Genomic DNA, 25,640 nt, shown 5'->3' with positions numbered 1-25,640 from the left:
CTCCACAAGGACACCACAGGCCATGTTTCCTGAACCCAGAAGACTACCAGAGCCAAGTGGGAAGAAGTTACAAGGGCAGAGATCTCATAACTTAGAGGTACCCCTCTTGTGATAGTTTTTATCCCCTGGTTGTGATGCCCTGAGTGAACCGGGTCACAGTGCTTTGTTATAGACATGTGTAGGTGCAAATTACAGTTCTTACAAAGTCTTGAGCTTCTTGGCAGCCGGACCTGTTTCTGCTCCCCCAGAGGACACAGCCCAGCACCTTACATAATGCAGAAGATGCAATTAGCAGTCAAATATATTCATTTTTATCCTGATCAAAAGGCCCAGCTTTACTTTTTTATCTGACATTGTCATTTGGGACATAAATTAATCCTTAACAGTGAGTCAGCCCCAAATAGCCATGGTGTTGGGGGTCCCTATTATGGAGCTACTCAGGTGTTCCTACCAAAGTGCCACGGGTGGAGGTTACAACATCTCAGACATAATGGTCCTTTCACCCTCCTACTGTGCCCTGTGGATTTCAGAGAACCTCTGTCAGCTGGTCCTCAGGGTATTTCCAGGAGGGAAGGGATGTGCAACTTGCTCCCATTCCAGATAAAGGTTTGAGGCGGGTCCAACCTCTGCATGTTTGGACTCTGAACCCAGGGCTTGTTTCAACACATTGCACTGCCTGCTAGTGAGGATGGTTCTGGGTGAATTACATCTTTCTGAAGAGCGTGAAGTGTTTGCCAAACAGCTCTTTTCCTTTTGCTGGAAACTACAGCTTCCCTGATGTGTAGACACTTGGTGCCATGAATCAACGACCCAGACCACTTACCACAAATTACAAGTGACAGACTGGAATGTGCGTTGTCATGTGAATTTCCATCTCAGTGCCTTTGGAGCTCTAGGAAAAGCCACTTGGTGTCCCACCCAGGTCACTGGAAAGTTGCCTGATGAAAATGGAAAGAAAAAAATGTAACCCTCTCTCTTTTTGCTCCTGCCCACTGCCTCACCAGACCCCTGCCCCCCATCTCCCCTCTGTTTCACATCCTATGACTCACAGGACCTGCAAGTGAGTCACTGAGATCCCCGCAGGGAGCGTGGTTGGCCAGGGCCAGGTATCCTTCTTGTCAGGAGGTGCCTCCCACGCACACTCCTTATGACATGCCCCAGCAAGCCTTGGGAAGAGAGCGACCTCAGAGCTGCTGTCTGCCTGCTCAAGATCTCTCTTCTCCATTGAGAGACATCCTTACACCCACCCTCCTGGCTGAAGACAGGTGGAACTTCCTGTAGTTGAACAGCTCTTGTGGGTGGTAGATGGTTTTTCAAACACAGCGAACACTTCCTGGTCTCCCCCTCACCTGGGCAGGGTCTGAAGACAAGGCCTCCATGTGTCTATCTGCAATGGTGAGAAATCTCACAGACCCTCACAAGCTGATGATTTCTGACAAAATGAAACCTAAGTTGCTTGGTTGAATGTGCTGTGTTCAGTCGCTAAGTTCTGTCTGCCCCTTTGTGACCCCATGGACTGTAGCCTGCCAGGCTCCTCTGTCCATGGGATTCTCCAGGCGAGAATACTGGAGTGGGTTGCCATTTCCTTCTCCAAGGGATCTTCCCTACCCAGGAATGGAACCTGAGTCTCCTGCATTTCAGGCAGATTCCTTACTGTCTGAGCCACCAGAGAAACCATAAGTTGTTTGGTTAATAGAGCATATTTGCAGAAAATATTCTTGGCACAGTACCTGAGAATTGGTACCTCTACATGGATTAAATTTCTCTTCCCTTCCTTTCCTTTCCTTCTTTTTCTCTTATTTTCTTTCCTTTTCTTTTCTCTATTAGAATGCAAGCTTTTAGAAAGCAGGGTGCTAACTATCTGGCCCAACTCCTTGAATCATGCTTGGTGCATGCTGAGCTCAACAGATATTTGGTTTATTGACCGATTTTTCAAAATTGATGTCAGAATGTTCTGAACTCAGGGAAGTAATGGACCTTCTGTTTTCTTCCCCCAGTGAGTCACCCATAGATTCACTGCAGGATAACAGTGGCGACGTTTTATGTGCCAGACACACTGTTACACATTTCACATAGGAGCATCTCATTGAATCCATGTAAAACCCTATGGTGTTGGCATTGCTATTATTTGCATCTTTACCAACAAAGAAACTAAGATTCTGGGCTTTCCAGTCTGTAAGTGGATGAGCAGGGATTTGAACCCAGGCCCTGCTGACTGCAGAGGCTATATCCATCCCTAGTTGTGTGTCAACAGGTCAAATTAATCACCTTTATGTGACCCAAGTGGAGAAGGAATTGACAAACCACTTCAGTATTCTTGCCTGGAGATCCCATGGACAGAGGAGCCTGGTGGGCTATAGTCCATGGGGTCGCAAAGAGTTGGACACGGCTGAGCAACTAACACATATGTGACCTGAGAGAAGTGACATTTCATTCAAGTTTCAGCAAGATTGCTGGGACATTGAGTCAATGACCAAGAAACCCATGAGGGCAGGCAGTCTGAGCCACACAGCCCCCCAGTATCATAGAGAAACCCCCAGTCTCACAGAGAGACTCATGGCCTCTAGAGTGGCCAGGACGTGACCAGGACTCTACCGAAGAGCAGTTATTCCAGGAAACCAGGTCACAGAGAACAGGATCTTCACCTTGATGGGAACACAGATTGCCCTCTCCATCACTGATGTGCAGCCATCTCAGGAGTCATGGGATTCCTCTGCCCAGACCCACAACCTGCCCCAGGTGAGGGTAAGTGTGCCCCATACCTGATCTCATTTGGTCTTTGAACTTCATGTGGGCAATCTCTGTGTCTCTTGGCTCAACTCAGATAAAAATGACTTTTTCCAGGTGAATTTTATCACAGATGAATATCTATGCCTATCTAGCCTAAATATGTATGTGTATATATATGATATTATATACACACTCACACATCCCTACTGAACCCAGAGTTCTTTGCCCAGTATAATTGAAGACCAGCAATATCCACACACAGTACAACCAGACTAGGAACACCTCAGCTCCTGGACCAACATTCCTCTCCTCCAATCCCCACCTGGTCTATGGCTGGTGGGCTGGGGTTGCTTCTAACAGGGACGTTTGCTTTGCATTCAGACTCTCCTCACCTCAGCAAGAAACATCATGGCTTCTCAAGTGCCCGTCCAAATAGTCAGGCATAGAGAGGTGTCTCTGATTCGCTCTGTAAGGGCCACTCCCAGTGGTGTTCGGCCCTGAATGCTGTTGACCCGGTTTTCCCCTTTGACCTTGGCCCGGGTCACCAGGCCACCCTACTCGAGCAGCTCCGGCACCGCTAATGCAATTCCTATCAACGCTTCTGTTTTAAATGAGTGACTCTGGATTCTTTGTTCAAACAAGTCTTTCTTCTGAGCATCAATAATTAACTGCTAAACCGGTTAAGTCCAAAGCCCTCTCAGAAAAATTGTTAACATTTGAGCATGAAGACAATCCTGGTTTACATTTAATATATATATTTTTCATTATATTGTACAGACTCTAGCAAATCTAATCATTTTGATTTTGCAGCTGCTTGATAATCATATCCTAATCTTTCTTTCACTCAGTGTATCCTTGAAAGTTCTAGAAGAACATATGTTAGCCTCAAATACATTTCTACTAAGCCCCAAGCAGACCCAAGATCCTGACTGTGCTCCAAACCAAATTTTACTGTTAAGTATAAATTGCTACTTTGTTGAGGTTCACTTTAATGTTTTTAATAAATGTTTCTCCACCAAATTTGAAAGAGAGCAATTGACATGCGGTGAACATATATAACAGGCTCCTTTGTGTAGTTAAAGGGCAATGCCATCTGTATCCTCTTTTATTTAGCCAAGGTAACTCAATTTTTTCCATCGATAACAATAAACAATGAAACCTCATCTGTTTGGGGAATTGTGCAAAGGGACTTCGGATCCAATTCCATGTTATAGTTATTAATCATCTAGCTAATTGGCTGAGCAATACCATTGCCTAGGGCAGTATAAATTCTTTCGACCCAACAGTATTTGCTTAATCAGATTTTACAAATCAACTAATGGAAAAATAAATAAATGTGTACAAGGCTCTAAAGGGGACATTAGATGACTGACATCTGTCCTTGTGTTTAAGAATCTTACAGTCTAGTTGATGACACATGACATGACTTTTCTGAGCAAGATGGCAGACCATGATTCTCATTTAACAACCACTACATAAATTCCCTCGAGTCATTTTTGAAACAAGCATCCTTCTGTATCCCTTTGTCTGTGTGTCCATAAGTACATGCAAACACTATATGCCCTCATTGCAGAATGAAGTTAAAAATTAGCCACCTCCCAGAATCTGTGGGGCATTTCTGCAAATACAGTGTTGACAGGACAAGAGAGAACAAACCACTGACTTCTGAGAAATTCTTCATGTTCAGAGGTAAACATGCCTGTGAAGGAAGTAGGTCTTATTTAAGGCGTGGGCTCTCGGGGACTTTCCTGGTGGCCCAGTGGTTAAGACTGCTCTTCCCCAGCAGGGGACATGGGTTTGATCCCTGGTTGGGATACTACGATCACACATACCATGCAGTGCACCCAAAACAAGAAAATTTTTAAAAAATTAAATTAAATTAAAGCATAACATAGGATCTTGGAGGATGGGCTATGCAGGGGGCAGCCTGGGTTCTCCAAAGTCCCCTAATTTGACTTTGCTTCCCACATGCACAGTAGAGGGCTGAGGCCCTACCAGTCATGGAGCTTGCTACTGATGCGTTGGCATCCCAGGCAGAGGACCCAGGGTATGTGTATGGGTGTGTCTGTGTGAGTGTGTTTGTGTATGTGTGTGTGTGTGTGTGTGTGTGCAAGCCCACCTGTGTAGTGACACGAGCACTTTCCCTCCCACCAGTATCTCTCTAGGGATCCAAACCAGGGTCAGGATGACATGAAGCTCCTGGCTGAACCCCATCTCCTACTCTGGCAAGCCCAACCACCAGACTTCTGGGCTCCCAAACTGACAATCCACCACCAACCCTTCTCTCTCTTAGGGCTGCTGGACAAAATATTGGATGCCCAGTTAAATTTGAACTTCAGATAAACAACAAGAATTTTAAAGTAAAAATATGTCCACAACATTCCATAGGACATGGTTATGCCAGAAAAAATTGTCGTCCACGTGAAACTCAAATTTAAATGGGCATCCTGCTTCTTTTGTTTATTTCTTCATTTCTGCTAATCACTTTACCCTTGAATGCCTGGGATGGCATGTGAACCATCTCAGCAAGGCAGAGTTAACAGTACAGGCCCCTGGTACAAACTGCCTGCACTGTAACACTGACCCCACCACTTACAGGCTTCAAAACCCCAGCAAAAACCTCTCAGGGCCTCAGAGTTTTCATCTGTAAAATGGCGATGATAGTAGCAAATACCCACCCAAGATTTTTACTGATTCAAAACCTGATGGGCAGAAAGGAGGATGGCTATCAGATTGACCGAGGTGTCCACTCTGGTAAAGATTCATGAGCACAGACTTGAACCGTGAGGCTGAAATGTGTCACCGACTCCCATCATATATTCCTGCCATTAGTTGCACATTCAGAAGAATACAGAAACCATAGAATCGAGGGGGCTTAGCTGTGTTTTTTTTTTTTCCTTTCACAATGAAAACATGAATTTCACGCATTATAATACAAACAGATAAAATCTTCTGATGAGTTGGCAGAGCTGCAGCCCCCACACGGGACAACATTAATGGGGAAATAGCAGGTGCTTGCTTACTGCGTCGTTCCCATGCGTGGTCCTGCTGCTAACTTGGCAGCCACCCTGGAAATCGTGAAAATGACTGACATGTCTATTTTCACATGTTTGTCTGCCAAGAATGAGGCTAGACTAAAACAATTGGATTTTTTTTTTCTCGGCAGGATGTGGTTCCCCGGGGCTGGGAGAGGAGGGGAGGTTGGAGGGGCTGGGGGAGGGCTGTTCATCTTCCCTAAGCCACTGCTGTGACCGGGCTGGTCTCTCTGTCCACTTCTGACCACCCCTTGGGAATACAGATCCTGTTGCAAGTTCATTTCAAATCTCCGAATGTGTGACTTAGGAATTCTACTGCTCCTTGCCTGCCATCTCTCCTCTCAGAACACTGCGTGAGTGAGTGCTGTAAGTCGCTTCAGTTGTGTCCGACTCTTTGCGACCCCATGGACTGTACCCCTCCAGGTTCCTCTGTCCATGGGATTCTCCAGGCAAGAATATTGGAGTGGGCTGCCATGCCCTCCTCCAGGGGATCTTCCTGACCCAGGCTCTCTTAGGCTTCCTGCATTGGCAGTTGGGTTCTTTAACACTAGTGCCACCTGGGAAGCCCCCTGGAACACAGGTGTGTGTTCAAAAGAGAATAATGAGTGTCAAGGGCAAGGTGATGTTGAAAAGAGGGTGGGCAGTCCACTTAAGTAATGCCGGTGAGTAGGGAATGGGAAGAAGCAACACGGGATCCTCACACCCCACAGCAATTTCTTCATCCAAACTCTTCCTGTGCAGGTGGTGTGCTAGGTGGGTGAAGGGCATAGGAAGGAATCAAAGGAAATAAGGCAATCACATAGTGACATTTTCCTGGGGGAACCCCTGATTGAGAGATGAGGGCTGGGAGGGGTTTTTCTGCATTTCAGGAAAACCAAAGAGAAGTTACCTTGCTCATCAGTGGCCTGCACATTATGCTCTCCTTTCAAAAGCAAGCAGACATTTGTGTATCACGCATTACAGTAAAGTAAGTGGATTGTAATTGCCACAAAAACAGTTCATAAAACCAGCCTCAGCGCCGCACATCGCAAGGGAGCCAGTCCAGGTTCACTTTCCATGGTGATGCTGAAGCTTCCAGTTCAGCAATCAGGCTGCCCATTTCACACCATCATTCCTTGTTTTCTATTTTAGCATTTTTAAGAGAGATTTCTTATAATTTATTAAGTGTTATGTTTCTTGAATCTGATTGACAACACAAATCACGTTTTCTCTATGCTTGTTCATTTTCTTCCTTTTGAAGAGAAGTTACTTCAGAGGAAGGCAGGTCCCTTGGGTCTGCCAGGACCCACTGATCTCTATTTCTGATATGGTGCTGAGTTATCTTGGCTTGAGGATCCTTACCCAATTTGTCAGAACAAGTTCTGTGCTTTGCCAGCCTCGACTTACAGACTGGTAGGTGTTCAGCTAGACTCTGCCAGAGATCACTGTAGGTTCTGATAAAGTCCTTCAAGAAGGAGTTCCAGGTCGGTCCGAGAAAGGCAGGGGAGGATGAGAAAAGGCTGGACATGACCGGTCAGTTCAGGGCCTGGAAACCTGGGGTGGACCCTGGACTCAGAGCTTCATCCTTGGCTCCTGATGGAGCCATGATTCCACGGAAAGCTTCCCCATGGTGCCCACCTCTCTGCATTGTCTGATGGGCCACACCTGGCCCACACACTGGCCATGATAGTGCAGAGCTGCCTGTCATCATGAGAGGTGGCAGGCTCATGGCCACCGAACTGTCATCACCCCTTCACCTGTGGCATAGCAGCTTTCACATCTCTGTGATCATTTAGGGGTGTCAGATGCTCACTGGACCTCCCCCAGGACCTCTGGTGTTTCCCTCTTTTCTCCTCCTCTCTGCTGCAGACCTCTGCTTCCCGCCCTATTGCCCTGAGGTGGAATTGAAGCTAAGACGAAGCAAATCATCGCAGATGGGATGAGAGCCACTTTTGTCCTTCTGAACAAATGCAGTTCTGGGACTGAGAGAGCTTCTGATCATTCAGGGCTTCCTGCCAGTTGCTTGGGACGTGCGCGTGCTTTGGCACAGAAGTCGATAGTGGTGATCTGGAAGCATTCTTTTCTCTTTTGCTTGTCTCCTTTTCCACAGTTCTATTTATTTGCTTATTTTTGGCTGTGCTGGGTCTTCGTTGCTGCATGGGCTTTCCTCTAGTTGTGATGATCAGGGGCTATTCTCTAGTTGCTGTTCGGGGGCGTCTCATTGAGATGGCTTCTCTCGTTGCAGAGCTGGGCTCTAGGACACAGGTGCAATAGTTGTGGCACACAGGCTTAATTTCTCCGCAGCATGTGGGGTCTTCTCGGACCAGGGATCAAACTCATGTCCCCTGCGCTGGAAGGGAGATTCTTTACCACTGAGTCACCAGGGAAGCCCTGGTTTTCTCCTTTTAAAAAAACAATTATTTTTTAATGGAAGAATAACTGCTTTACAGAATTTTGTTGTTTTCTGTCAAACCTCAACATGAATCAGCCATAGGTATGCATATATCCCCTCTTTTGAACCTCCCTCTCATCTCCCTCCCGATCGCACCCATCTAGGTTGATACAGAGCCCCTGTTTGAGTTTCCTGAGATATACAGCAAATTCCCCTTGGCTATCAATTTTACATATGGTAATGTAAGTTTCCATAAGGTTTTTGTCTTTTTAAAGAACTTTGTGTTTTAATTGTATTGTACAGAGTTAACAAACACAGATCGATTTTCAAAATCATAGAGGATCTTCCCAGACATTCCAGTGGTTAGGAATTCACCTGCCAATGCTGGGATCCCTGGTCAGGAAGCTAAGGCCCCAGGTGCCTTGCAGCCCAAAAACCAAAACATAAAACAGAAGTAATATTGTGACAAATTCAATAAAGACTTTAAGAATGATCTGTGTGTGTGCCTACTAAGTTGCTAAATCGTGTCTGACTCTTTGAGACCCCAGGGACCATAACTCGCCAGGCTCCTCTGTCCATGGGGTTCTCGAGGCAAGAATACTGGTGTGAATTGCCATTTCCTCCTCCAGGAGATTTCCCCAAACCAGGGATTGAACCTGAGTCTCTTGCATTGGCAGGCAGCTTCTTGACGACTAGTGCAACCTGGGAAGACTTAGAAATGAAAAAAAAAAAAGAAAGAAAGAAACGGTCTACATAAAAATAAACAAGCAAACAAACAAATAAATATGAAATCATAGAAATCATCACCTAGAGCTAATCACTCAGGATTTTGATGTGTAGTGTTTTCTATCTGTATTTTCTAAGCCAAGCTGGACCATACCCAGTGTAGTGTTTTGTTAACTATGGACTCACACTTGACAAAGACTTCCTCTAGTGGTGGTTTAATTAATTCTGCTACATTTCCTTGGTTACAGGCATGTGCTACCCAGTCTTAAATCAGAAGATGGGCTCTTGGGAGGGCTGGGAGGCCAAGAAGTGGAGAGGATTCACAGAAAAGAATCACAGCTCCCGCTGGAGGCTGTACGCACTCTGATGAACCATTTGGATTGGTGACTCTCTCTGAGATCCCATGACCTCTCAGAGTCTTCACATTTCCCACTTCAACCCCTGTGGAAACCTTTTCATCATAGCATTTCCAGCACGAGGCAGCAGAGGCAGACTCCGGGTAAGTGAACATGCTTGCATCACCCTTCTATTTTTCATCAATATTGAAAATGATACATTTACAAAGTCTGTTGACTTGGTATGTGTTGAAACCAGTTGACCAAAGTTAGCCTGTAATCCTAATCTCCATTAAAATGTGCTTCTCCATAAGTCGTTTCCCCAAGTATGTTTCACTTGTGAATAAGCCTTAAAAGTATGGTGTTTAGGGCCAGCCTTAGCAGGCTTCTGAATCCAAAGTCAGGCCTCTTATTGGTTCCGGTCAACTTTCTGCATCAGAGCAATCAATCTGAAACATGTGAGTTGGAATTGGCATAAAAGGGATGAACAGTGACAGTTTGAATGAATAACAAAGTTGAAACATACTTCTAAGTTTTCTATGGCCAACCAGCCTAGGGGCCCTGGTATATGATTCACTCTCCATTTCCTGTTATTAGAAATGTTTCTCACTATTGAATGTCTTTTACTTGTCAGGGCTGAACCTTTTAAATAAGTGAGGGATGAGCTGTCAGTTCAAAAACGATTAAGGAGTAAAAGTGCTATTGCCTGGCTTTGTATTTTTAAATGTGGTGGCATCTCTTGTCTTCAGGTCAAAGGGAGGAAGAAAAATCTGAGATAGTTTCCATGTATAAACCGGGCAGACAGAATGTACAGCAGGTGAGCTCTCATCACACCAAGTCCAAGTCCATATGTCAGCGCCCCCGAGGCTGACTCTGCTCTGCAGTAAACCCTTCCCCACCTTCACCATCACAGGGACCATCCAGTCCCTGCTGCTTCTCTGCATCTGTGTGAAATTGCCTTCTAGATGTAATCCCAGCAAGAGCCGTGAGCACCCCCTAGCCCTGTGCTGGTGAAAAACCCATGAAACAGCCAGTATATACCCCAGGGAGATAGTGAGAAAGGCTGGGGTTACTTGGAGCAGTTTATCAAGAAGTTGCCACCAGGAAGGCGAGCATCATTATTTACAGAGTCAGGAGACGGAACGCGATGGAGCAAGACCCATCATGTCCAAGAGGCCCAGGGCGATGGGTGCTAAAGAGCTGCTCTGCTACAGACCAGAAGACAAGGGAGACGGGTGCAGATGGGACTAGATGGGATGCAGACGTCTCAGGGAGCTACAGAGGGACCTGGGCTCAGGTGCTTAAGTTGGCTGTGATCTCTAGTAAGATGCTTGCTTATTTAGGCAAGGCTGGATAATGAGTGTTTTGTAGGATGTAACTAGTGCCCTTCTTAGAGTGTGTGCCCTTCTGAAGTCCCGGATGTGTTGTAAAACAGCCCATTTTACCCCGTTTAAGATCGATTTAGAGAGTTTTTGTTAAAGATGCATTTCTGGAGGAAAAAAATGAAGAAGAAATGGAAAATATCTTAAGGACAAAATGATCTTTTTTCCTTCTAATTGCACTCATTGTAGAAAATTTGCAAAATATAGGAAAACATAAAGAAGAAATATAAAACAAGCACATATACACCAACTGATGGCAATGAATTTTATAGTTTTCAGGATTTGTCTAGTGAATTTTAACGTGGTTGTGTTATTGAGCAGAGTCCTATGGGGCCTTGTGAGAACAGACCCTCACCCCGATCATGTTCCCCACCTGCCTCTTGTCTGTGGAAAAATTTCAACTTCCTAAGCCCTCCCCAAGTTCCAAAGAGTAAATTTAATCAGAGAAGTGAGAAAATGCAGAAAGAAAGGAAAAGTTCAATAAGACAAAATAATAGTAGCTGAGCCTTTAAACAAAGTCAAGGACTTTTGGTTCCTTCTCTAGGGCTATCGATAATATTCTGAACATTATCCTCTAAGCTGTTTTGCAGATATTGGAACCCCCTACCAGACTGAAGAAGTTAACTGTATGCTGATTACCAGGATCTAGACCCCAGGCTGGTTGGAGCTAGAAGGCTGATAAAGCTGACTCCTAATTACCTCACCAGCAACCAATCAGAAGATGTCTATGAGCTGATTATGTATAATACATAAGGGGAAGACAGAGGATGCGGTGGTTGGGTGGCATCACTGACCCAGTGGACATGAGTTTGAGCAAACTCTGGGGAGTTGGTGATGGACAGGAAAGCCTGGCATGCTGCAGTCCATGGGGTCTCAAAGAGTCAGACATGACTAAGAGACTGAACTGAACTGATGCATAATACAACTCCCCCCCTGTCTTTAAAAATCTGTCCCTGAAAGCCTTCAGGGAGTTTGGGCATTTGAAGCTCTGGACTTCTTGCTTGGCACCTGCAGTAAACCCTGCATTTCCCTCACCACAACCCAGTGTCAGTAGATTGGTGCTACAGGGTGTGGGTGAGCGGACCCAAGTTTGCTTGGTTAGCAGTTGTCATCATATTAAAACTATAGTTTGCATCGTGCATGTTTGACTTAATAATGCAACACATGTGTCTGTCTTTGCCATTAAGAGTCTCTTTTGGAAAGCATAATTCTTAATGACTATAGCCCATTCCACTCTACTGAGGCACCATACTGTCTTATCTTTATATATTTAACTGTTTCCAAAAATTTAGTGACTTAAGCAGTTTTGTAATAAATATATTTATACATAAGTTTTCGCTATGATAGGATTTTTTCTTGGAAAAATTCTCAAAAAGAGTTAAAATGCAAAAAGGATTTTGAGATCATTCACTGTACCACCATGGGAATGCTAATTTCTTCCTAACTATTATTTTGCACTATAAATAAAATACTAATTGACCACATATAGTGATCTTTAAAACAATATAACAAACACATGTCTACACAAGGAAGACTTTAGCTATCAGTTAGAAATTCTGTTTAGATACAATAAATGAAATCTGCTTAGTAGAGGCTTGGGTGAATTTGTTTCAGGTAATGAAAAGATGGAGGGTAAGATGTCCAAGAATATTGTGGCTGCTTCAGAGAATCCAGGCTATTTTTATTTTCCTGCTTTGTCACCATCAGCCTGTACCTTTCAGTCTCATGATCGCAAGACGGCTGCTGGGCTTCCCTCTCTCTGTTCACTCTCCCTTTCTTTCTTTCAACAAAATAGCTTCAACCACTGCATGATTTGGTTAACACTAGCTGAGAAACTTTGAACGAATCACTCTCTGTACTTTTAAAGTCTGGATTTCATCAGGTATAAAATTAAAGGTTTTGGATCAATCTTGATTACTCCTTAAGCATAATAATCAATGTATGTTTATCATAAAAATCTTGCCATTCTCTTAGGCTGAGATCCAGAAACAGAGGCCGCTTTCCTAAGTCACATGAGAAGTCTGTGGCAGAGCTGAGATCAGAATACAGGTTTCAATCAGTGATGTGGGTTTATTTGATTTTGCCACTATCATGTCTGAACCTGATTCATTAAGAAACACAGTTGAATTTAACAAGAATGACAAAATTAAGGTTGCTGTTCAATTTCTCATCTCTCCTATGTTCATTATTCAAAGGGGGGGGGGGGGCGGAAATAGTCCTTATCAAGCTACTCAGCATAAACAGAAATTACATTAGGTTATTTCATCTTTTGTCATATTGTTAAATCTGTTGTGATTGAATTTAAATATGCATAGAGCATAACATTGTCTCCCAGATTAAAGTGATTTATAATAAATTTTTGAGATCCTCTTGAGTGGTTAGATAGTGTTTAGTTTAACATCTTTATTTTAAATCAACATTGAAACTGTTGAGACTTTCCCCTGAATATTGGCTTCTTTGAGGAACATTCCTGGTAAAAAACGTAGTTTGTGAGTCATCCTGTTAATATATCATCACACATAAAGAAGGTTTCACCAAACATATGGCTTCCCCCCCCCCCTCCCCATTCATTCAGTCTCTTGAAAGTGTGACTTTCTTAGGAAAACAGTAATTCACTCATCATGCCTTAGCCAAGATGCAAAGTCATCTGAGCACCAAATCCATCAAAGTCTTGGAAAACCCACTATAACCACTGAACACTCAGGGGGAGATTTGGTCAATGAAACAACTGACTTTTCCCCCCATGTTCTCAGCTTCTCTTCAGTGAAGTTCATTTTACAAGACTGGGCAGGGAGGCAGAGCAAGCCTGGGACTCAGGAAGGAGTGGTGAGTGGGAAGGTACAAGGTCCCAAGTGGCGATGCCCTTAGCTCCCTGCTAAAGTGGGTCCTCTTTGGACAAAAACATCTCAACAGAAGTCCCTGGGATTGCCTCAGATTATGTGCAGATGAAAATAAATTCAAAATCAGTTCCAAAAGGCAAAGAAATAAGCCACTATCAGTGAAAGTAGCAAGCAACAAACTACAGAATAAATTCTCCAGATGTGAAGTTCATAATCCTGAATTAAAAATATTACTGCTAAAAACATAATAAAGAGTAGCACTTTCAAACCAGAAGAGGGGGAAAATGAAAGAAGAGGGTGAAGGAGGTGAGATGAAGGAGAAGAGGAAGAGGAAAGAAGAAAAAGAAGACTTCATACATAATAATAACAGTAGATAAAAATAAACTTTCCATTGAAAATACAGAGTGTTTCAGTAAGTAAATAAAATCTACTATGCCCTATTTAAATGAGACTTACCTACAGCACGAGGATTCTGTAAATTAGGAGCAAACGAATTAAAGACACAGGCAAATACTAGAGATATCTGGAGAAGCTGTTAAAACATCAGACAACATAATCTATTGTTAGGAATAAGAATGGAGACTGTATATTGGTGTAACAATTCTAAATTTGTATTACCCTAAATAGTTACAAAATATATAAGGCAACAATAGGTAGAACTGCCAGAAGAAATGGACACACTCTACACCAGGGTGAAAGACTTCAACATATCCTTCTAAATTACTGATAAGTCAGAAAGGCAGAAACATTAGTGCAGGTGTACAAGATCTGTTCAACCCTGGTTAACAAACCCATCTCAAAAGCATTCAACATTGGGGAAATATAAATTCTTCCTAGCATTCAACAATGAGGAAAAAGACATTCTTCTTATGTACAGATGGAATATCTACAAAAATTGAACGTGTTGTAGACCAAAAAGAAAATCTCAAAACAAAAACATCCCACACTTTACAGAGCATGTTTTCTGACAACAATGTAATCAGTTCGAAATGAATTTAAACATATGTATTTTTTTTTCAAATGTATAGTTCCATGTATTCCACAGATAAGGTGGTTTCATTGAAAAAGATAGTTGAGGAATATTGGGTTAAAACAAAGTTTAATGATAGTAATAATAATAACAAAGAAGAGGAGAAGGAGCAGAATTTTTGCTGTAGGAGTAACATTTGCCTTAATATGGTAATGCAATCAAACATTTCTAAGTGAAGATGTTTTATGCAATGTTTTCTATGTTTATTGTACCAAACAATTTTCCACTCATGGAGTAATGCATGGAAACGGTGTTCTGTGGAACACGCTTTAGGAAACATAGCCATCCCTGGACGTACTTCATGTGCATCTGTGCCTGCTAAGTCACTTCAGTCATGTCTGACTCTTTACGATCTCGTGGACTATAGCCCACCAGGCTCCTCTGTCCATGGGATTCTCCAGGCAAGAATACTGGAGTGGGTTGCCATGCCCTCCACCAGGGGATCTTCCCAACCCAGAGATAGAACCTGCGTCTCCATCGACTTCCGCGTTGCAGGTGGATTCTTTACCACTGAGCCACCTGGGAAGCCCAGACATACTTCATATAAACCATCTGTTTTATTAACCCTATATACTTTATCCTAGTAACTGCAAGGCAGTTTAGGACTTCTCCCAGGAGGTATCTAATAAAACCATGAGCTGATGCTCCTGATGAGAGGAGCAAGACTCCATCTTACGCAGCACGTTGTGACCACCAGGAAAGAATCATTTCATCAGGAAGAAGACATTCGAAGATAGGAATACTTTAAATTGTCTTCATTTTTCAAAGACACTCCAACTGCTCTAGTCCCCGTCAAAACTCTGAAACCTGCTGTACAATCCCTTCAACTGCTCCTCAGACTTGTCAGGACAGCCTGTCTCTTCTGGGTTTGACCCACATCCAAAACAGCTCACCTTCTAAGCAGTTAAGAGACTTGGCTTTCTTTCCAGATCAGTGAGGCCATGACAGGGCAATGAATCACTCTGTAGACCAAGAACTAATCCGTTATGTCGCCTGGAGCAATACACTATTTTTGCCTCATTCTTGGTCTTTTTCGCGGTCTCTCCCTTTTGCATTGAAATAATTATCTAGATCTACTATCAGGGGCCCATCAGTATCACGTTAAAGAGGACCCCAAATGGATCACGGGCTGGAAAAGCAGTGAACCCCCTTTGGGAAGGGCCAGCTCTGAGGAGTAGGTTTTTCCATGCAGGAATTTCACATTCTAGGATATGACATAAGCTCACACATGATGGGGCTTCCTCGGTGGCTCAGCGGTAAAGAATCCACCTGTGATGCAGAAGCTGCAGAAGACATGGGTTCAATCCCTGGGTCAGGAAGATCTCCTAGAGGAGGGCGTGGCAACCCTTTCCAGTATTCTTGCTTGAAGAAGTCCATGGACAGAGGAACTTGGCAGACTACAGTCCATAGGGCCGCAAAGAGTTGGACACGACTGAAGCGACTTGGCAGGCATATGTTATGAGTTCACGTGATAGTATTTTCACATACCTGAGGAGATACATGTGTTAACCCAAGACGGTGTTAACCCAAAATGTGTCCAAAAATTCGAGATATTCCTCCCTTCACAAAATAGAGCTTAATTCTCCTTCCCGTGAGTGTAGGTTGAACTGAATGAATCATACCTAATGAACAGAAGGCAAAAGTCAAGGGATGTAATTTCAGAGATGAGATACAGAAGACTTAGTGGCTCCCATCTTGGGTGTGCTCACCTCTCTCTTACATCTCTTCCTTTGGGGGAAGCCATGTCATAAGCACCCCATGGAGAGGTTGGAAAGGCAAGAAACTGAAGAAATTGAATCCTCCTGCAACAGCCACATGGCGGGGTAGGGGGAGGGATGCTTAGAAGGGGAGCCTCCAGCCCTAGTCAAACCTTCAGAAACTCAATTCCCTATAGACAGCTTGAATTCAACCTCATGAAAGACCCCGAGCCAGAACCACCCAGCCAAGCCATTCCTGGCTTTCTGACCCTCAGAAACTTAGTTCATAAATTTGGGGGTAATTCCATATGCAGCAATAGGTAACTGGTATACCCAGTGATCAGAGCTGCTTAGGGCATAACAAAGCCATGACAAAATCATCCCTGGTAATCCGTATCTACTCCACACTTCTGGGATTGTACTGGGCTGGCGGGGAAAGGAAACCTTATCACCAGATGGCTAAATCAGTGGGGAGGTGCCGAGGATAGAGAGATGCTTTCAAGATACAGGAATGGTCTCTGCTGCTCAGGTCTCTACTGAAGGCAGACAGAAGGTGTGGTCCTGACCACATGGACACAGCCACAGAGTTGGCAAATGTTGGAGGTGGAGGTGGTGCTGGCAAAGGTGTCCTTGAGGATAGTCTCCTCCACTCCAGGAGAGAGAGACCCTGGTGTGGTAGAGGTGTGGACAACCCTGAGTGCCAACGTTAGATTTGGCCAGCTGGTGACGGTACATATGGTAGTCAGCAGGAACTGGTAAGACCCCAACGGGCCCCACCAAAGCTTGGCCTTCAGTAGACACTGCCCAGCAGACCAAGTGTTGGGGTTATTGGCAATGATGGTGTAAAGATGAGAGCTTGTCAAGGTGTTGGCTAATCAATGCCTTGGGCTTCAACTGATGGATCAGTCTATGGGGAGAGATCTTGATTTCTACTGCCCACAGAGGTGAAATCTCACATTCGGATATTTGAATTGGAATTTGAAAATTAAAACCCAAGATGTACTTATCCTTGTGAGGTTGGGATTTACTTAAACTTTACGATATGGGTCCTTTCTTTATTGTCTCTTCAATAATTTATTTTGAGATTTAATTTTTAAAAAATGAAATGAGCTGGAAAATAAGTTTAAAAAATCTTAAAGAAATAAATACAATTTTAATAACTTATTGACACAAAGCTTCCCACCACCCAATCTCATGACAATTCTAATGTGGTACTGTTAAAATGTATATATGTCTGAAAAAATTTTTAACATGGAATTTGTTTTCCATTCCTGATGGGTTAATTATTCAAACATTGACAAGTTAACATTCTCACTATATTTTTCTGGGTAAAGAAATTGATTCATTATTGTGAAACTTGTTTCAGGAATACATTTTGCATTAATTTATTGAGTGTCACTGACAACTAAACTTGGTAAATCTGCAGTATAATATCAGGGTATATAGAAAAATGAAGAGCAAATTTATCTATTTTTTTCAAAATATATTCACTGGACATCTATCATGTGTCAACCAATGTGTAAAACACATATAAAGTGAGTAGTTAATAGCTTGGAACCAAAATGTGGTTGCCAGTAGAAAGGTAGCCACAGTGATGCTTCAGATAATGGTGAAAGCTAATAGCTATTCACTGCTCTGTGCCTTGAGTTGTACTGTTGTACAAGAATCATCTACCAAATTGCTACAATGACACTATTAAGTTGTTACAACTAAGGTCCTCATTTTGCAGATGAGGGAAAAAAAGAGGCTTATCAAATTGAATTAACTTGCCCAAAGTTACACATACAGTCTGAAGCCCATATCGACAAACAAGGTCAGTCAGATTTCAAAGCCTGTATTTTTAGCTTCTGTATCAGCAAGAGAAATAGAACGGGAGCTGCATACACTGAGAGAATTTTATTAGAGACTCTAGATAAAATTTCAGAATTAAAATCTGTACATGGAAGCAGTAAAAAGAATCAACATCTGTGATGTGAAGAACCAACTGAGAAGTTCTCACAGAATGCAAATGAGAAGGACAAAAAAGAGAAAACTCAAACACTGGAGACTGTGAAAGCTATATGGGAAATTGGATTTTCTGTGGAAGAGATCCGAATCCATGGGAAAGAAGTAATACATGAGAGAAAAAAGTTTGTATTTCAGAAAAATCTGATTCTGCACCTTGAAAAGTTTTGCTAAATACAGAGTAAAATTGCTGGAAAATATAAACAATAAATGTGTTCTGTATAAATGTCTTTATTTTTACTGAACTGCAAAGAAATGCACAGATCTTAAGTGTTTGGGGGTCTATGAGTTTTGACCTACAAATGGATAGAAAAGAATTCCAAAACCCTAGCAAGTTCTTTTGTATTCCTTTCTAGTCAATCCCTGCTCCAGAGGAAATCATCCTGATTACTCTCATCATAGATTAATTTTGTCTGTACTTGAACTTCATCTAAATGGAACTATACAGTAAGTAACTGTCTGGCTTCTTTTGCTCACCATATGTCTTCATAATTCATCAGTGGCTTATTTCTTTCCATTGCTGAGACATCCTCCATTGTATGAATAAACAGCAATCTGTTTGTCACTTCTTTTGCTAATGAACATTTGGATTTTTTCCAGGTTTGGGCTGTAATAAATAAAGTTGCTATGAATATCCTGGTGCAAGGATTCTTGGAGACATATGTTTTCATTTCTCTTGGGTAAATACCTAGGAGAGGATTCGCTGAAACAGGGCAAGTTTAGGTTCAACTTTGTAAGAAACCGCCAAGCAGTTCTACAAAGTGGTTGTATTGATTTACATTCTCACCAGTGGCATGTCAGAATTCCAGTTGCTTCACAGACTGGTCCGCATTGAGTGCTATCAGCATTTTTCATTTTTGGGTCTGAAGTGGTTTCTTGTGGTTTCAGTTTTCATTTTCTTGAACACTAATGATGTTGAACATCTTTTCATGAGCTTAATGGTCACGGTCTGTCTTCTTTGGTGAAATGTCTATTGCAATCATTCGCCAGTGTTTAATGTAGTGATCTCTCATAATAAGCCAGATGAGAAATTGCAACAGTTTGAATTGAGGAAGTCACACTGCTGATCATATAAGTGTTTAAGTCTGGCTCAGAACAAGCTTAGCTGTGGGCTAGCTGTTCTTGTTGGTGTGCTGTGTGCTAAGTTGTTTCAGTCATATCCAACTCTGTGACCCCATGGACTGTAGCCCACAGGTTCTTCTGTCCATGGGATTCTGCAGACAAGAATCCTGGAGTGGGTTGCCATTTCCTTCTCCAGGGGATCTTCCCAACCCAGGGACTGAACCTGAGTCTCTTAGGTCTCCTGCATTGCCAGGTGGGTGGGTTCTTTACCCCTAACGCCACCTGGGAAGTCATGAGTCATTATAAAAACTGTCTTTGTAATGAAGACCTTTGTAATATAAAGAAGCCTTTCATGAGTCATTTCTGTGGAAGTCCTGATACCATTATTGGTCTTCATTTCTAATTATCTCCCTTCATTTGACTGTATATTTGAATACATGGCTTCCTTTGCAGCTCAGTGCAGAATACCTGCGTTCCATCCCTGAGTCAGGAGGATCCCCTGGAGGAGGGAATGGCAACCAACTCCAGTATTCTTGCCTGGAGTACCCCATGGACAGAAAAGTATGGCGGGATATAGTCCATAGGGTCACAAAGAGTCAAACATAACTGAAAATGAAAAATACTTTCACTTTTCACTTGAACAGATGATTTATTATAAATGCTTTTAGGTGGAAGTTCCCAAAGCAAGAAGCGAAAATAGCTCAATCAGCTTTATCATATTTATCTTTGTTTTCACTTAGCTATTAAATGCAAATTATGAAATTAGTTTTCTAGTAATCACATTAACTAAATATAAGAAATAAGTTCATATAAAATAACACAAATATGAAGTGAATTCTAGATGGTATAAAAGTAAGAAAATAGTCTATTATCTCTTAAATTGCAGCATCTGTACCATGGATTCATGAATTGTGTTCTCTATGTGCTTCTTATTTCTGTGGTATCTTGCTTCATTTTGCCCTGAAAAGTATAAGAAGATATGGTTAATCAGAGCTAAACTGTAATAAAATACTGTATTAGAGCAGTTCATTACAAAATAAAATTTAGACAGTAGAGACAAGAAATCAACTCTAAACATAAAAGAAATTCTTAGAAGCAGAAAATGTTGAGAGCATAGAAGCAATTCTCATAGAAATAATACAAGAAACCTCTTAGCTGAAGATAGTTGCAAATCCTCAAATTGTAAGCCCACTAACACCAAGAAAAATAAATGAAAGGAAATCCACACCCAGTGATGATGTATTTCAAGAGTAAAGAGCATTTATTTTGTGCATCCAGAAAAACATGTGAAAAGTGATCAATAGTCAGATTAGCATCAAACTTATCTTCCATGGTACAAAGTGCTAAAAACTAATACATTGATATCTACAATTTTGAAGGCATAGTGTTGCGACCCAAGTATTCTATAACTTAAGCTATTGCTTATTTTTGAGAGTAACATATAAATTCTCAGATACAGAAGAATTTAGAAAGAATATGCATTGGAAGGACTGATGCTAAAGCTGAAGCTCCAATACCTCAGCCACCTGATGTGAAGAGCTGACTCATTGGAAGACTCTGATCCTGGGAAAGACTGAGGGCAGGAGGAGAAGGGGATGACAGAAGATGAGATGTTTGGATGGCATCACTGACTCAATGGACATGAGTTTGAGCAAACTCCAGAAGATAGTGAAGGACAGGGAAGCCTGGCATGCTGCAGTCCATAGGGTCACAAAACGAGTCGGACATGACTTATGGACTGAACAGCAAGAAAGTATATTGTTTTAGCTTCCTAATGCTGCTTTAACAAGTTACTGCAAACTCAGTGGCCAAAACAATTTGGCCACAGATTTCCTCTTTTTCAGTCCCATAAGTCCTAAAATCAAGGTGTCAGCAGGGCTGCATTCCTTCTGGAGGGTCTAGAGGAGATTCCTTTTCCTTGCATTTTCAAGTTTCTAGAACTCATCCGCACTCCAGGTCTTATGATTTTTCCATCCCCCCTCAAAGCCAGAAAAGTTATATCTCTCTGATCATCTTTTGTCATTATGGTCCCTCTGACTCTCCTTTTCTGCCTCTTTTCCATCTAAAAAAGACCCTTGTGATTACATTGCCTCCCCCAAAACAATCCATAATCTCTCTGTATCTAGATTTTAACTTGATGACATCTACAAAAACTCTTTCGCCATGTTAAGTTACCATGTTCACAGGTTCTGAAGATTTACATGGAAATTTTTTAGAGTTGGGGCAGGGGGGCATTATTCTGTTTAGCACCTATTATATACTAAGCAGGGCCCTTCTTGAAAACAAGTAAAGATCATATAAATTTAAATTTAAGTTGGAATAAAACATAAAAACAGTCAAACAAATTTCAAAACAGAAAAGCAGTGATTGGGGCATGCTGTAACAATCTCTAAAATAATTGGAGAGCTACAGTACTATTAATGGGGTTTCCCAGGTGGTGCTAGTGGTAAAGAACCCACCTGCCAATGCAGGAGACATAAAGAGACGTGGGTTCGATCCCTGGGTCTGGAAGATGCACTGGAGGAGGGCATGACAACCCACTCCAGTAGTCTTGCCTGGAAAATCCCACGGACAGAGGAGCCTGGTGGACTACAGCCATAGGGTCACAAAGAACTGGGCACAGCTTACTCCTTGGAAGGAAAGTTATAATGAACCTAGACAGGATATTAAAAAGCAGAGACATTACTTTGTCAACAAAGGTCCGTCTAGTCAAGGCTATGGTTTTTCCAGTAGTCATGTATGGATGTGAGAGTTGAACTATAAAGAAAGCTGAGCGCCAAAGAATTGATGGTTTTGAACTGTGGTGTTGGAGAAGACTCTTGAGAGTCCCTTGGACTGCAAGGAGATCCACCCAGTCCATCCTAAAGGAGATCAGTCCTGGGTGTTCATTGGAAGGACTGATGTTGAAGCTGAAACTCCAATACTTTGGCCACCTGATGCGAAGAGCTGACTCATTTGAAAAGACCCTGATGCTGGGAAAGATTGAAGGCAGGAGGAGAAGGGGATGACAGAGGATGAGATGGCTGGATGGCATCACCAACTCAATAGACATGAGTTTGGGTAAACTCCGGGAGTTGGTGATGGACAGGGAGGCCTGGCGTGCTGTGGTTCATGGGGTCGCAAAGAGTCGGACATGACTGAGTGACTGAACTGAACTGAACTGAGGCGACTTAGTACACACACTATTAACAGTGGAACAGACAGAAGGACCTCTAATAGGCCCAAACATCCATATGAATTTAAGTCAACAGGAACACGAGAAAGAAATCCAGTATTAGGAAAATTAACAAATCATTTAAGAAAAAAAAAAGTTTAGATCCTAAACTAACTCGTGCCCATTGACAGTAACAAATTGAACATACATATTCAAAAAGATGAAACCATGATAGCATCAGGGGAAAGTTTAAGTGAATAATTCTATAATTTTATAGCAAGATAAATTTTTCAGTATAACTACCAAACCAAAAACTCTTTTGGATATGTTTGAAGACATAAACAGCTAAATAATAATAATTTCTAACTGACCAAACTATCTCAGAGTCAACGGTTGAAAGATCAATGGTACATTATTTGTAACAAAAGTGACAAAAGTTAATATTCTTCTTACATAAGAAAAAGTTTACAAATCAATAATCAAGAGACAACCACAAGAATAAATCGACAAGGGACATAAACAGACACTTTGGGAAAATAATTGGATAAAACCAGTAAACACGAGGGAAGCCTTTGCTATTGTTTAGTCACTAAGCCATGTTCAGCTGTTTGTGACCCCATGGGTTGTAGCACACCAGGCTCCTCTGTCTTACCTATTGTATGAACCAATTTTTTTTTTAATGATAATGCTCCGTTTTGGTGTGAGCAATTTTAATTGGCTCGCACTTTCCACAAGGGAACTTTACAACATGTACCAGAATTTCAAGTTTGCAAAGTCTGTAGCAGCACATGGAAGTCTTCACCAGGTGGCTGGAGTAATGTCTCAGTAAGCAGGGGCAGGTTAGGCAGCTCCGCACGGGCTCCTCTCTCTCTGGGATGGTGGGGCTCTTGTTTACAAACGCCTTCCTTCCCTCCCTCCTTTGGGACTCCATCATCTGCATTGGCCCTGCATGTCTCTTCAATGCAGGCTTCACTATTGCAAATTCAGGGAGTGGGGTGGGCAGTCATGGAGGCAGGAATGCTGTTGTCATTGTTCAGCCCCTCAGTCGTGTCCGACTCTTTTTGGGACCCCATGGACTGCAGCACACGAGGCTCCCCTGTCCTTCACTGTCTCCTGGGGTTTGCTCAAATTCATGTCCATTGAGTCGGTGATGCTACCTAACCGTCTCCTCCTCTGCCATCCCCTTCTCCTTTTGCCTTCAATCTTTTCCAGCACCAGGGTCTTTTCCAATGAGTCGGCATGAGCGTGGGCAGGCAAAATGCACCCATTCCTGTGGTCTTTGCCGGGTTTGGTGAGGCGTGACCACCTGGGCAGTCTCTGCTCTTGTTTTATCCCCAAATGCAGCCTTTTCCTCTGCATTTGAAAGGTTTATGGCAAATAAGTTCCACTCCTCTCTCCCTCTCTGGAATACTTTGGGGGTTTCAAGCTCCTTAGCCATCAATAGGAAAAAAAAAGGGTGGGAAGTGGCGGTGTGAATTTCTTATTTACTTGAAATGCAAAACAAATGCTTTTAGATAAACACTAAAAACATCACAGCCCTTTTTCTTTTAAAATCTCTGTAGTTAGAAGTTGACACCTTTGAAGATGCAGGCCCATCCTCCCCTGGGAAAATTCAGTCTTAAAAAATGAATTAGCTGCTGCTAAGCCAGCACACACCAAGGGCAGAAAATACATTTCAATAAATTAATCCTTTACATAATTAAAATATTAACACTAACTCTGGGGCATGCACATTCACACATACAGATATATACTGTCTCCTCCAAAAAATCAGACAGCATTTTTCACTAACCACATTTAAACTTCAAATAGACCCAACAGAGCTATATGTATAGATTCAAAGTCTGAGACTTCAGGAGACTCCAGTCCAGTCTACCTTTGCCCCTCTTGTCCCAAGGGTATCTCTCACCAGCGGTCAGACCCACAGCACTATCTTCCATGCAACTTTGCACTTCCATTGGGAATGCATATTTTTAATTAAATTGTTTAATTAAGAGTTATGTGTATTATATGCAAATTCCATTTTTTCATAGAAAATTCAGAAAAAAAGCAAGTAATTCAAATCCTTGAGAATCCTACAAGATCAAGTACTATTAACATTTTATTGAATATCTTAGAGAAAATTTTTTTCTTGGAAATTAAATCATACTGTTTGACACCTATGTTTTAAAATGAAAATTTGATTAAATTTTCCATGATATGATGTATTTAGAATTGTTTTTTAACTGATGCATATTTTTTAATTGTTCCATTCTGTGGATTGCTACATTTTATCTTAACCCTCTGATAGGGACAGAGTAAAGGGACAAAGTAGGTGATTAAATAGTTAATCCCCGTAGGGGACTGTAAGTATAAAAAATATGAGAGACCCCTGTAAGTTAATGATTACTAAGAGAGCAGTTTTCCTTAACCACAAAACCAAACAGGCTTGCTTAGCAACAAAACCAGGCAGCAGAAGCACCAGGCATGCCCCAGAACAATAAGACGGTGACTGCATGGGACCCACACCCTGTCCTGTGAGCTCAGTAGTTAAAGATCCTTAAGACATGTTCTCTGCACACATGAAGACATGAAAAACAATAATCTGTGGACATAGCTTGACCATGTAGGGACAAGAAAACTCTGCTCAACCTGGAGGAGGAGCTGATGATGGAAGAAGGATGTCTACTCAAGAAAGACAAAGAAGGTCTTCTCCCTTTCCCTGATTTGATTATAAAATTTAGCAGCCCACTAAGTTCTCGGGGCATGGCGTGCCATTTCTTGCCCACCCTCTTGTAAACCTCAAGTGTCCTAGTCTAATAAGTCACTTTTTATCTATCGCTTATCTATCACTTTGCCTCTTGCAGAATTTTTTCTGTACTGAGATATAAAGGACAGAATTCTTCAGAGTCCCTGAAAATGACATCTAAGGTTTCCCTCCCAGCTGTTAAATGTTTTGTATTTTTTATTTTTCACTATTTTATAGAAACCAGCTAAAATCTATGTGCAGATTCATGGTTACTCATATAAGGATAATTCCTAGCAGTGAAATCCTTCCAACTTTACATGCTTCATTTTTTTTTTTTTAAATACAAAGTCATTCTGTGAAGATGTGTAGCGATGTACACTCCCATATGTCAAGCCACTCAAGACGGCTGTTGTCTTGCTCTCTGTACAGCTCCTATTGGACCAGCCCCTGCGCCTTCTCTACTCCACTCACCTGGCTGATCCCTCTTCATCATAAAGCCTAATCAGTAAATGCCTACACACTTGCCTTTGACCTCAGCTAGAGATT

The 25,640-nt window shown here is 42.2% G+C and overlaps 1 long non-coding RNA gene across 1 annotated transcript in view; it reads left to right on the top strand.

Annotated features, from left to right (window-relative positions):
- Positions 1-11,584, top strand: part of LOC133040401 (uncharacterized) — a 71,193-nt gene extending 59,609 nt beyond the window's left edge. The window contains exons 2-3 of the long non-coding RNA XR_009688955.1: positions 9,111-9,361; positions 11,159-11,584. This is a non-coding gene — a long non-coding RNA (uncharacterized LOC133040401). The remainder of the gene's footprint in view (positions 1-9,110; positions 9,362-11,158) is intronic.
- Positions 11,585-25,640: the final 14,056 nt, after the last annotated feature.

This window comes from Dama dama, chromosome 20, assembly GCF_033118175.1.
Source record: "Dama dama isolate Ldn47 chromosome 20, ASM3311817v1, whole genome shotgun sequence".
NCBI classification, from domain to species: domain Eukaryota; kingdom Metazoa; phylum Chordata; class Mammalia; order Artiodactyla; family Cervidae; genus Dama; species Dama dama.
This window is presented reverse-complemented; position numbering and strand designations above follow the sequence as displayed.